Raw genomic sequence first — 14,870 nt, 5'->3', positions numbered from 1 at the left:
CAATAGGCTCTGTATTGCTGAATCTAACCATCTGCTCACAGAATGACTTGTTAGCCTGGAAACCTGCCTGTTTACCACAGAGGTTATCACCAATGTCTACTTTCAATTTGTTGAGGAGTGCAGTGCTGAAGACCTTGCTAAGTATCTCAAAGATCCTAGGTATTTCAATTATGCCAGGTATCGCAAAGGTCTCAGCTATTTTAGTGTTCTTGAGGCCTTAGATGGCTCTATGCACCTCTGATCTGATCATTTTTATAAGGTTGATGGTCAGTTGCTGAGGCCTGGTGTGGTCATCAAACTCAAATATGGAGCGGAGAATAGGTTGATTGACAATCTCCTGAAAGTGTTCCATCCATTTTGCTCCTATTCCTCATCTGTCAATAATAGCCTACCATCTTCACTCTTGATTGGTACAGTGATGCTACTTCTTATACTGGTCAGTTCTCCTACAATCCTGAACAGCATCTTGAAGTAATTCAGATTCATTGCTTCTCACCTTTTAACCCTCCCGGTAATTATTAATCTCCTGCAGCAATACTTCGTGGCTAAATCAGCCCTGCTATAAGCTGTGTATAAAGTTTAATACCAACAGAGAAGCAAGTTAATTTCTGAGGAGCATATTTTATGTTATTAACAGAATTGATAACATTAAATGGATCTGACATCAGCAATTACAACAGTCAAATATATGCTATGCTTCGTCCCTTTACATATCATACAGAGAACATATATGTAATCCTAGCATGATGTTTTGCACTAACAATGCCAAAATCTCCTGGAAAATCTTATAAAATCTAGTCTCCACATTTAGGTTTTTTGTTCTTTGAGTAAGCGGCCCCCTATAATTTTACTGGCCAGGAAAATAATTTCATTGGTCTATGGACAGCGATTTTTCTTTAGAATACTGTTCTTAATACACTTTTCCATCAAAGTATCGTTTTTTTAGCCACTAGTCCTGAAAAACTTAAAACCTTTGTTACCAAAAAGCCAAACCTGCTCGCTTTCCATTGTAAACATTTCCAACCCTAAATTAAAACAAGATGATTTCTGGTGCCCACAGAATTAGTCAGTTTTAATCCTGGGTTGTAAAATGGAACATCTGTGTTCCATGAGATTCTGGGAGACTTGACTGTTGGTCAGCAGCATTGAGACTAACAGCTGAATGTGGGAACTGAATTCTGAAGACAATAGGATCCTTCACTTTGGCTGTCATTCACCCACACATTTATCAACAGAATTAATCATCCTGATTTTGTAAATATTCTAATTTTGAGTCTTTATTATCAAGGTTCAAAATTCATTTTGCTCACATTTTCAATTTCGTATGTGTATAACCAAAAACACTCAGAAATTGAAGTAGTCCATTAGGGATCAGGAATTCATGTTATTCTGATTTCCTGATAATCATAAACTTGACCCTCTAAAGCCAAATTGAAACAGAAAACATCTTAGGATGAAGTTCGCCTTTTGTTCAGTACAAGAGGATATCAGGTGCTGTGTAAAGAGTATTGTGTCATTTACATCCTTGCCCTGGAGCACTTGCTCTACCTAAATACTCAATTACTAATGTAGTTGCATGTTAAGTATCTGGTTATTTCTTGGCATCCTAATAAGATGGAAACATAAAGCCATGGTGATAATACATCCTACTTGTTCCATATCATATCAGTTATAAAGAGTATGGATAGGTGACCTCGACTAAGAACTATAGAAACTTACAGCACTGAAGAATGCCTCTGGTCCTGCATTACTGGTTCATTGAAAGAACAGTCATATTTAGACTGACATATGTTCTTTTAATCCATACCTTACAACTATCTCCTCGTCAAGTAAAAATAAAATATTGTATATGATGAATATCTGAAATCAAAGCAGAACGTTCAGGAAAACCTTAGCAGGTCAGATTTGCTGATTTTAGGTACAACTCACATGACAGGAGTGCATCAATTGGGTTTTTGAGGTAGAGAGGCAACAACTGGACAGGAATCCCACTCCAGATCACTACCAGTTGATGGTTACTAGAACCTTTCATCTGCACATGTCAGATGAAAATAAGTTAGCTCTTTTTTGGTGTCCAACATTTGAATAGCCTTGAACCATTTACTTTCAGGGTTACCAATGCAGATCAAACAGTTAAAATATTAACCCACCAACATCATGGAAGAGGCAAGGAAGTGCTTTTTGAAAAAGTAAATAAAATCCTTACTTATGACAACAGTAGCAAATGCTGACTGAAGAAATGCTCAAATTTGCTGACGGGTTTACCCCAACATTGGGAGAGATTATGATGCTTTTTATCAGAATTTGTGGATATTTCTTGTTCCTCGAAATAATTTTGGGTGATTCTGTGTTGATCAGCCTTGAATTTGAACAAGTGTAAATATTTTCTGAAGAACTATTTTAACTAACATAGACATCTGATCAGTAAAGCTCTTTAGAAATAAGTTATTTGATTCACATTCGCCACACGACTCAGTTGAATATGAGTAAATGCTGGCACACAGATTAACATTATGTTTGGTCCATCCAGCTAGGAGCTGCTCTACAAGAGTAAACTTGAAATTAAAGCCATTGGTCAGGTCAGCAATGAGCTGGTGTGAGTAGATCAGAAGATTTCTGAGAGTCCAGACCATCAAAAGGAGTTTTTGCCTATTTTTATGCAGCCTAAAGCTACCCCTTTAAGGATTATGGATTATGTCATGACTGGTACCACTGGCTAGACCTGTGTGATGTTCACATTGCCTCTTGGAATCTGAAATTGTGTTGGAAAAGGACTCCAGTTTAAATATTTAGATAAGCCTGTTGCCTATTTTGAATGGGAGCACTGTCACTGAGTAGCCAAATGCGATACAAATAAAACAAAATCTACCTATTGCCCTAACATTCCTTATGAACAGAGTGGTAGGCAGTCAAAACTTAATCCCTTGCCCCCAACCCTTCTTTAATTTTTTTTATATACAAGCAGAGTCGAGAGTGTGGAGCTGGAAAAACACAGCAGGTCAGGCAGCATCCAAGGAGCAGGAGAATCAGCGTTTTGGGCATAAGCCCTTCATCAGGAGTGAGGCTTATCAGCCTCATTCCTGATGAAGGGCTTATGCTTGAAACGTCGATTCTCCTGCCGCTCAGATGCTGCCTGACCTGTTGTGTTTTTCCAGCATCACACTCTCGACTTTGATCTCAAGCATCTGCAGTCCTCACTTTCTCCTAGAAAATAAGCAAAGACTGTGTGTGCTATTGTTTATACTGGCAATAGGATCCAAACCCTCAAGTATTCAAACACATTCTTACATCAAGAAGAGCAGTTTCATGCTAATAACCAGAAGGTGATATTCCTCTGTTCAAATATTTGACATGGTGGTTATATTGAATCAAACCTTAACAGCAAAATAGAAGCTGCAAATAATGCGTGGGACTGTGATATTGATTGAGGCACAGATTTTTTCATTTGGTTAAACATTTCAAAATAGTGGGCTAAATTTATCTGTAAAAATAACAATGAAGTTACCAGCATTCTCCATTATTTCTATGTCACATCTTGAAATCACACATGGGCAGCTAGATTCTATTCTCGGGAGGGGTTGGCATTCTGATATGTTATAATGCCTGTCACTTGTACTGAAAATCGTAAATATTAAAATCTATTAAACCAGTGTTGTAATTGGCTCTGTCAATTCATTTGCTCATTTGTGAAAGATGTTGGCCAGTTCATATTAAACTCATTCCCATTGCTGCTCAATAGTAGTTCAAAACATAACATTTAATGCACATAAACAAGTAATAGACTATACCCAGATCACACAACCATAATTTATTAGCAGGCAAATAATTAGAACTAGGTGAAGGTGAATACTGCAGATGCTGGAGATTAGATTCAAGATTAGAATAGTACTGGAAAGGTACAGCAGGTTAGGCAGCATCTAAGGAGCAGGAAAATCAATGTTTCAGGCAAAAGCCCTTCATCAGAAATATGAACTACTCAGCCCTCAATTTTGTGATCAACTCCCAAATTATTATCACAATTTGCTTTGTCTGTCTAATTTAGAACTAAAGTATTTGTCTGAATGACTGAAGTCACATTGTCTGCAGCTGCTTCACACTCAGATCACATTTAAGTGGCAATCTTTTTCAGATACAAATGGCAGATTGGTAAGAGAGGTTAAAGCCAATGAGATATTAAAAATGGGGTGAGTTGGAACCACAATTTGCTCAATGACAGGAAATAAGGTGTAATGGCTGACAAATGTCTTTCAGAATGGAAAGCAATTTTCACTGGTGTTTTACAGAGTTCACTCCTGGGTTCCTTGCTGTTTGGGATATATAATAATGATTTCGATTTAAATGTGGGAGGCATGATGGAGAATTTACAAACAACAGAAAAATTGAACTGGTAATTAATGTTGAAGAGGATAGCTATTGATTATAAGGAGATAGCAATGGTATGGTTGAGTGGGTAGGAAAACGGCAAAAGGAATTTAAGTCCGAGAAAGGCAAACAAAACAATGGAAGACCCGATAAGGAGAAGAGTTGAGGAGCTGAAGACCTTTGTGTGCATATCCAGAGGTCACTGAAAGTGGCAGGGCAAGTAAATAAGATGGTTAAAAAAGGCATATTGGGTGAACTGTTGAATACAGTGGCAGGCTGCAATGCTGGAATAATGGAAGCAGTGGTTAGACTATGGCTGGGGTTTTGTGTACAGTTTTGGTCACCACATTTCAGGAAGGACACATTCTCTCTAGAGAGAGAGTACAGAAGTGATTTACTAGAATGTTGCCAGGACTTCAAATTACAGATTTCAGAAAAGACTGGATAGGCTACAATTGTTTTCCTTGAGAGAGAGTGAGAAGTCTGAGAAGTGAATTAAACAAGGCATACAAAATAATGATAGGTTTGGATAGAATGGACAAGGAAGACCTAATTCCCCTAATAGAGAGGTTTATTACCAGAATGCCTTGATAGTGATGGTAGAAGCATTTACAGGGGACATGAAGATGTATTTTCATCCAGAGAGGGGTGGGTGTCTGATATTTACTACCCAGATTGGTGATTGAGTTGAGGGATTCTGCTTCAATGTAAGGAAACCTGGATCTGTTCCTAAAGTGCTGTAACGCACATGGCTATGAACCATGATTCTGCTTGAAAGTGTGAATAGAATTGGCAGCTAGTTTATTCAGCCAATGTACATGTTATTAGCTAAATGGCTTCTTTCTGTGCTGTGACCTTTTGATCATTTTGTTGTTCTAAATGTTTTGATATTACACCTGTACATTAAAATCTTGATTAACCCAATCCCAGTGATCAACCCAAAAGTATAAAAGCAGAATACTGCAGAAGCTGGAAAGCTGTCACAGAAAGTGCTGGAGAAACTCAGCAAGTTTGGCAGTCGCAGTGGAGAGAGAAACACAGTTACTGTTTGGAGTCCAGTACGACTGAGTACTTATGACCACAAGATTTTAGGACAGCTGAAATTAAGCTCACAAGATGAACTGATTAATTCATATTTTTTAATTATTCCAATACCAACTAATAGTAACTCCGAAGGTATGATTTCATTGTGAAATTGTCAAACAATTAAAATAAACATTAGATATTAACATATAATCAAGGCTACTTCTTAATAATCAAAATCAAGATTTCTATTGAATTTTATACTAAATGAAACACAGAAACTGATTTAACAGAAAAATATTTTCCCAAATCTAACCATTCTGAATACTTAAGATTGCTTATTTTCCAACTTATTATCCAATATGCTGTGGAAAGTTTCCACCACAGCATCCCTAATTCAACATTAATTTCTTTAATGCAGTCAGATTCACTCCATATGGTACAAGTACTTAAAAAATATGCAAGTGTTTCACTTAATTAATACCCAGTTCTTTGTGGACCTTTATTTTCTCCATGCACTCAATCCATTCTCCATTTAACCAACTAGTGGACTGGGAATACTGCCAATATTTGCTACAATAAAACATTTAGAAAAAAAAGGTCTCTTTGAATATTGCACTATTCTGTTTGCTGGCCACATCATCTGAACCAGGCTGGAACTAGAGTCCTGGCAAGCTAAATAATTTTAGCTGTAGAGAGGGTTTTTCAGTAAATTGTTGGAGGGGTTGGGGGAGGATTTATATGAAGAGAGACTTGGAACGCTAAACAGAAAATAAAGGACAATAATGCAGGGAAGTCAACAAGTAATGAAAACCGGGATTTAGCAAGAAGGTATAAACATACAGCAAAATAGTGCACCAGCATGCAAGAGTAGATAAGGTAAAAATGATAAAAATACAGATTAAAAAGCTCTTTATCGGAATATTTACATCTTTTATAACAAGACAAATGAATTGGTAACACAATGAGAAATAAATGGGTGTAATATGATAGACATTACAAAGTCCTGGTTGCAAGATGATGGATATTTGATGGTAATTGACGTTTCTGAAGGACCAGGAGAAAAATAAAGAGAAATAGGGTAGCTCTGTGAATAAAGATTGAGATCAGTGCAGAGTTAAAGAAATCAATAAAGTATGACCCAAAAATAAACAAGATAAAATTACAGTATAAGAAATAACCAGAAAAAAATTTTTAAAACAGTAAATGTTTTACAGGTACGTAAAGGAAAAAGGTACCTATGGAAAGCATTGGTACCTTGCAAGGAGAGGCTTGGGAATTATTAATGTGAAATAAAGAAATGACAGAGACTTTCAACAAGTATTTTGTACCTGTCTTCACAGAAGGCGGCACAAAACACATGGCAAAAATAATAGAAAAATGACAGGCATATGGAAGAGAGGAACTTAAAACAATGTTTAGTTCTACAAAAACTAATGAATCTAAAGACTAACAGCATTTGATCTTAGGACCTCCAGCCTAGCATCTCAAGAAACAGTTGTAATCTCTCAAAATTCCCTGGATTGAGGCAAGATCCCTAGTAGATTGAAAATTACAAATATAACACCTCAATTCAAGAGAGGATGAGACAGAAAACATAAAGTGTGGTCAGTTAGCAAAGTATTTGTCATTGGGAGAATCCTCAAATCTCAGAAAACCACAATACCATCACAGAATCACCAAAGTGTTATGGCCCCTCATATCTGTACTGGCTTTCTGAATTAGCATCACAATTTATGGCCATTCTCCTTCCTTTTCCCCACAGCCCTACACATTATTTCTACTTAAATAAATATCCAATTCACTTTTGAATGCCTCAGTCGAACGTGCCTCCACTTCCAGATTTAGATCTATTGTCACATGTATATAAAAATACAGTGAAAAGTGTTTTCTTGCACGTTATATGCAAAGAGTCACCATGCTCCAACGTCATCTTGAAACCTAAATATAATGTAAGGTTTTTCTGTAATGGAGTTCATCTTTCTCTCTTTTTGTTCAAACTCCACTACTTTCCAGTTGTTGCTTGACATTGGCTGGAGTCTCTGAAACTGGCTCCTGGGTTTTCATAAAAAATGAAAGAATTGCAAATGCTGTAAATCAGAAACAAAAACAGAAGTTGCTGGAAAAGCTCAGCAGGTCTGGCAGCATCTGTGAAGAGAAAGCAGAGTTCTGAAGAAGGGTTAACTCTGATTTCTTTTTACAGATGCTGCCAGAATTGCTAAGCTTTGCCAGCAAGTTCTTTATTTTTTATTTATAGCATCCGTAATCCTTTCAGTTTTTAGATTTTGGTGATCCTATGATGGTATTATGGTTTTCTGAGCTTTTGTAATGAGCTCTGGGGTCTTGGTTGCAGGCTTCCACTGCCATCATTCCCACGACCACCAAGCTAGAACCATGGGCCTAGGGATGCATGGGTTCCATACGATCTGTTTTCCATTCGACATTCCTCTAGATGCTGCTGCCGCTGCTTCCATTCTTTCAGGTGCCCAGGCCTGGTGCCTCGGCTCAGCCTTCGGGTCCAGGCTGGGCAGGTCAACCCGGGACCTGTTTCTTGCTTGCCAGGAGACCTCAGGCTGGGATGGAGCTGTGTCTGGCTCGTCCCGGCATTGTTGTTGCTACTGCCAGTGTACTCCTCCTTCACCCACTACTTTGGAGAAAAGAAAACTGAAGATAAAAAAGAAGAAAAAAAGGAAAAGAACTAAAGTAAAAAGAAGAAGAGATACAAAAAAGAACAAGAGCTGATGAGGCCTGGGTTCAGCCCTGTTACTTCGTCATCATCTTGGAGGAGATGAGCTGTGCAAACCAGACCTGAACCAGTCATTGTGTGAAAATGTTTTTATCTCACACCACATTTGCTTCTTCCACAAATCACTTTAAATTTTACTCTTTTGCTCTTCATCCTTTTATAATCGAAAACAGTTTCTCTCATCTACTCTATGCAACACGTCTAGCAGATTTCCACTTAGCCTTCATCTCACCAAGGAGCATGGTCACAACCTCTCCAAACCATCTAGATGACCGAGGTTTTGTCATCCATGAAACCACTGCTCTAAATCTCTTCAACACTTTCTCCAATGCATTTACATCCTTCTTATGGTGTTGTGCCCAGAATTGTACACAATACTCGAGTTGAGTTCAAACATGTACCTTATACATGTTCAGCATCATGTTTTAATTCTTGTATTAAGCAGACAGCACATAGTTTTATGAAAGGGAAATTGTGTCCAACAAATTTGTTTGCATTCTTTGAAGATATAAGAAGAGGATGATAAAAGGGGAACCAGAAGGTGTAATGCATTTACATTTAATGAGGTATAATGTTGAATGCTGTAACACAAGTTAACAGCTCTCTGTATTGTAAATGAGATATGAAGCTACCTAGAATATTGGTGAACCAACAGGCAACAGAGTTAGAATTCAGAGTTAGGGCCATTTTCAACTTTGCAACCTTGAATTAGCAGTATACCATAGGGGATCAGTACTGGGGGTTCAACGATTGAGCTCATTTATATTAAGGGCTTGGAAGAGGGGACCAACCATACTGAAACTAAATTTTCTCATGTACAAATACACAGGAGCATAAGATGTAGGATCAGAATTAGGCCATTCAACCCATTGAGTCAGCTCTGCCATCTAATGAGATCACAAATCCACTTACCTACCTTAACCCCATAACCTGTTATCCCCTTACTGAATAAACATTTATCTCAGCTTTGAATATATTTATCAACTTAGCTTCCTGATCCTTCTCCTCACTCCCCACCCACCCCCCTACACTCCAATTAGTTAAAGTTTAATAAAGAGGATAACAGTCTGCAAAGTGATAAAGTTAGATTTAATGAATGATAAATATTTGTCAGGTAAAGTATGTTGTCAATTTTGACAGGAAGAATAGAAAAGTAAAATAGGATTGCTTTGATACAATAGCATCTGGGTGTCCTCATACATGAATGGCAGTTTATGATACAGGCACAAAAAGTAATGAGGAAGATAAATGGAGTGTTGTCCTTTATTGCAAGGGTGATTGAGCATAAGACTAAGGATGTCTTGCTATACCTGTACAGGGCATTAGTGAGGCCACATCTAGCATTGCATGTAGTTCTGGTTGCTTTATGTAAAGAGAATATTCTTGTACTGGAAGTAGTTTGGAGAAAGTTCACTAGGCAGACTCCAGGGATGAAAAATTTGTCTCATGAGGAAAGGGTGAGCAGGTTGGATCCACAACATTGGAGTTTAGAAGAATGAGAAATGGTCTTATTGAAATATACAAGTTTCTGGGGCATAAAAGTATCGATCCGAGAGTGTTTTTCAAACTTGTACCTTGTTGATGTTAGAAGGTCTTGAGCAGTCAGGAGATGGATTAGTGATTAGAGAATTCTCAGTCTCTGACACAATCTTGTAGCCATTATACTTACGTGGACAATTCAGTTATCTTGCCGATCAATGAAGACTCGAATATTGATGGTAGGTGATCAGTGGTAGCGATGCTGCTGAGTGACAAAGGGAGGTGGTTAGATTCTTTTGATGGAGATAGTCTTTTTTTTGGCACTTGTGTTGCCCCAAGGTTACTTGCTGCTAATTCAGCATTAGCCTTTTTTCCAGCTGTTGCTGCATGCAAACATAGACTGCTTCATTATTTGAGGAGTTGTTAATGGAACTGAAACACAGAATTGTTACGTGCAGAAGGAGATCACTTGGTACATTGTGTCTGTACAGAATTATGACTTAATTTCATTATTCTGCCTTTTCCCCATTACCTTGGAAATTGTTTCTATTCAAGTAATCATCTAGTGCCCTCTTGAATGCCTCATTGAACTTGACCCCACCACACTTCCATGCACTGCATTCTAGATCCTATTTACTCGCTGTGTGAAGAAGATTTTCTCACATTGCATCGGCTTACTTTGCAAATGACTTTAAATCTGTGCCTCTCATTTTTAATCCTTTTATGAGAGGGATAACTGTCTTGAATGCCTTCTGGAGTTCATGTTGAGCTTTCATTATTATCTCATAACATGAAAATTCTAATGCACTCCTGGCTGGTCTCCCAAATTCTGTGGTCTGTAAAGCTGAGTTCATTGAAATGATGATGTTTATGCCGTAATTTTCACCAAGTCTATTCACCCACTACTTCTCAGTTCACCACACTGGCTTCCACTCATGGAGCATATTGACTTTAAAGTTTTCAGCCTTATTTTCAAATTGCTCCATGGAATTCTCAACTGTTACATTTACTGTGTAAAAAGGCTCATTCTCACATCCCCACCACATCTCTTGCCCATATTTTAATTTTGTGTCCTGTACCATCGGCTAATACAAACATTTCTTTTCTCTCACAATCTTAAGCTTGCTTTAATCTTGTACACTGCTATCAGACCTCCTCTCAATCTTCTTTGTTTTAGGGAGAGAAACTCCAGTTTCTTCAGTCTAATCATTTAGATAATATCCCTCATAACTGGGACTATTTTGGTCATGTGCATCATCTGATAGATTTTCATATTCTTCTTAAAGAGTGGTGACCAGAATGGAATACAATGTTCCACTTGTGGCTGAATCAGTGTTTTAAAAAGATCAACAATAGCCTCCATGTTTTCGTACGTAATAGCTCGTACGGTATTTATGAAGCCCAAGATGACATATGCTTTGCTTACTACTCTCTCAACATGTCTGACCACCTTCAAAAATCTAGATGCGTGAACTTCCAGGTTTTGCTGTCCCTTCCCATTCTATTTAGGCCATTAGATCCATATTGGTCATCCCATCTCTTCTGCCAGTGTATCATCTCATACTTCAAAAACAGAAATTGCTGGAGAAAATCAGCAGGTCTGGCAGCATCTGTACAGAGAAAGCAGAGTTAGCGTTTTGGTCCAGAGCTGTTGACTTTCTCTTGCAATTTCTGGTTTTTTTTCAGATTTCCAGAATCTGCAGTTGTTTGTTTTACTGTTATTATTTCATACCTCTCTATACGATAGTCCATTTTCCATTTCAGCATCAAATCTACATTTTTTTGCAGTTGTTTGGAATCACTCCCACAGATTGTGATATCTCCAATTTTGGTGTCATTGGAAAAATTTGAAATATCACTCTTTATTTCAATATCCAAGTTATATTGAAAACAGTGGTTATAGTACTGACCCTTTGGGAACACCACTGTCTCCCATCCTCCGATCGGGAAACCAACTATTCACCACAATCTGCTTCTGTTTATTCAATATGTTTTAATGAAGTTCCCACTGTAATTCCTATTCAATGATCCTTGAGTTTCCTAACCAGCCTTCCTGTGGTACATTCTCAAACACTTGCTTAAAGTACATATAGATAGCATCTATTGCATTGACTTTAATTCTTCTATGTCTGCTTTGTAATCAAATATTGCCTTGAATCCAAGAGCAGTGATTCTCACTGCACCTCTGCAACTCAATTTTTATGTTCATGTTTGAACCAAACCAAAGTGATCTGAAGCTTAGTGGTGCTGGCAGAACCCAAACTGAGCATAAGTGAGTATGCTGCACTTTGACATCTCTGTCCTTGACCTACTGCAATGTTCCAATGAATCTCAGTGCAAATCAAGGGACATTATTTCATCTTTTTCACTCTCCTTCATTTCACCTACTTAAAAGGCGAAATTTTAACTTTTTCTCAGGTCTGATGAAAGGTTGTGACTTGAAAAGTTCACCTATTTCTCTCTCTACAGATTCTGTCATACTTGTTATGTATTTCTAGTACTTTCTGTTGTTATATCAATGAGTAAGTTATTGATGATTAAGCATCACCTGATAGTACTGTTCACAATCTCTTCCATGCTGATAATTGCGAGAGACTTTGGCTAGCTTGGATTTGCCCTGCTTTTTGAGGTGAGGACAAAACTGGGAAAAGTTCTATTATGGGTGATGATGAAGGGCTTATGCCCGAAACGTCGAATTTCCTATTCCTTGGATGCTGCCTGACCTGCTGTGCTTTAACCAGCAACACATTTTCAACAATGTTCTATTATGTGCTGTATGTGATGAAAAGCATATAATATATGTTATATTTTGAGATTAGGATTTCAAAGTAGAGGCAGATTGATATTGGTCAATTCTGTAAAGGATGATTTTTCAACAGATCAGAAAATCATTTGGAAAATAACCTAAATGTATCAGTTCCAAGAATGATGTGATGGCATGTGATTTCACCCTGCTAAACCCCTGACGTGTCAAAGGGTAAACATTTATACTGTTGCATTTATAGCAGACAGAGTAACACATCAAGCCACTGTTGACTTCAGAACAGATGATTCTAAGTTTGCATTCAGAAGAACCCGGTGTTGAGTTCAGAAGGAAAAACAGTTATTTCTAGCCAGGGAATCAAGGGAGGTCAGGGGGACCTGTCATCTCAGAAGTGGTTTCTGGTCTGTGGAGCTTCCAAGTCAGGAAAGTTTGGATGAAAATCTTCAAGTTGTTAATACTGAGAAACAGCAGTCTATCAGAATTGTGAAACATCATGCAAACAGACCCCAAAAGGAAACATAACATTGTCTCCATGGTTCAAGAAAAAAACAAGTGGGAAAAGTCAGCTGACTACAAATGTTAAGAAAAAACAGTGAGAGGAAGAACATTTCCCTGACATTGAGACTTTGTACCAGATAGTGTTGGGGAAAAGGTTAACAAGTTGTTTGCTGGAAAAGCTCAGCAGGTGTGGGTTAACATTTCAGGTCAAGTAACTTCCTCAGAATGATTCCAATTCTGACCTGAAGCAATTGTGTCTCTGATTTACAGTATTCGCATTCTCTTGGTTTCTAACAATTTGTTTTGATTTTTGTGTTAAGATCTTTCTCGCTGACGCACATACATAAACACAATTAGTTTATTTGTTTTTTTTAATAATAAACTTGTGTTCTATTGATAATGAGTATCTGCAGCCCTACATGAATATATTTCATTGCCTGACCACTATATTAGCCAACAGCAAAATCAAAATATGATTGATCAAGCCAGGTTTCCTGCTCAGATCAGACTTACGCAGTATCACCAACAGTTGGGATCATAATAGGTATATACCAGCATTGAAAAGAGTGGTGCTGGAAAAGCGCAGCAGGCCAGGCAGCATCCGAGGAGCAGGAGAATCAACGTTTCGGGCATAAGCCCTTCTTCAGGAATTCCTGAAGGAGGACTTATGCCCGAAACGTCGATTCTCCTGCTCATTTTCAACTCTGGTCTCCAGCAACTGCAGTCCTCACTTTCTGCTAATATATCAGCATTGTAACTATAACTGAAGCAGCTTGGTAAAGGTGAAGCTGATATTGACCAGGGGAAATCTTCAGCAATGCAGCCAGGATGGTATTGTGGCCTACTGTCTTTAATATACTCAGCCATTTTAAGAAAATACAGATTGATTCAGAGTGGCTTTTACATGGTAGGGACATCAAGAGGAGGCTGAGTTATACATTTGGCTAAACCCCACAGTAGTCTTTTGTACTCAGGTTGTGTGCCAATATCACTGAGGATGGGAATGTTGAAGTATCCTCCGCTTTCCATTTGTTTTTCTTTTTTTCCATCATCATGACTGGCTGTGACAGGAATACCTGTTTATCATATGATTGTTTACTGTTGTCTGAAGCACACTACATCCACTATTTATCTCACAGTTCACAACTCCAAACCAAAGGTTATAAATAGAATGAAACAAAATAATGAAAAATCACTAAGGGGGTCTAACAAGCTGAACCGACATATGGGGCTCATGATGGAGGATTCATGAGTTTGAAACACCAGCTGAAATGTATGATTTCATATGACAATGTCAGACTGTTGTTTGGGTTGTCTATGGGATAATTTCCACAATTTTGGCACTCACCCCAGATGTTACTTGTAGGGGTGGTTTGCAGGGTCTACTGAATTAATCCTTGGTTTATCTGAATCCAATGTCCCAGTACAGTTAAGTGATCCACTTGCTTTTATTGTTCTATTCTATCATCTGTAGTTTGGCACAGCAGAAAGGTTTACCATCCTATTTCGGAGTACATTGAAGATTTAACTGCCTTGCTATGGTTCTGGCATTACACACAGATTATATTTTGTTCTCAAAGGACATTAGTGAATCAGACATATATTTACACTAATTTGGTAGTTTCATGGTCACTAATAATGATAATTGCTTTTTAATTCCAGATTTATTTCATTAACTGAATTTAAAGTTTCCAGCTGCTGCATTGGGATATGAAATTATATCTGCTAACCATTAGCCAAACCTCTGGATTACAAGTCTGTAATGGTAAAGCTTGTGACCTTCTATTTTTCCAATTGCCTGCTGAATGAAGAGCAATTCTGGCACTTTTTGTTATTATTCTAATACTAAATGGCTTTTCCAATATTCTCATCTAGAACATCTTCATCCTTAACCTGAATTATGGCTTTACCACTGAAGTATCAGCAGTCCTGAGTCTGTTAGATGATTTCTCCACTCTAATCTGTGCACCTCCAATAAATCTAATAATATGATCACTT

The sequence above is a fragment of the Hemiscyllium ocellatum genome, chromosome 10 (assembly GCF_020745735.1).
Source record: "Hemiscyllium ocellatum isolate sHemOce1 chromosome 10, sHemOce1.pat.X.cur, whole genome shotgun sequence".
In the NCBI taxonomy this organism is placed as follows: Eukaryota; Metazoa; Chordata; class Chondrichthyes; order Orectolobiformes; family Hemiscylliidae; genus Hemiscyllium; species Hemiscyllium ocellatum.
The sequence above is the reverse complement of the archived record's forward strand: the minus strand, read 5'-3'. Positions refer to the sequence as shown.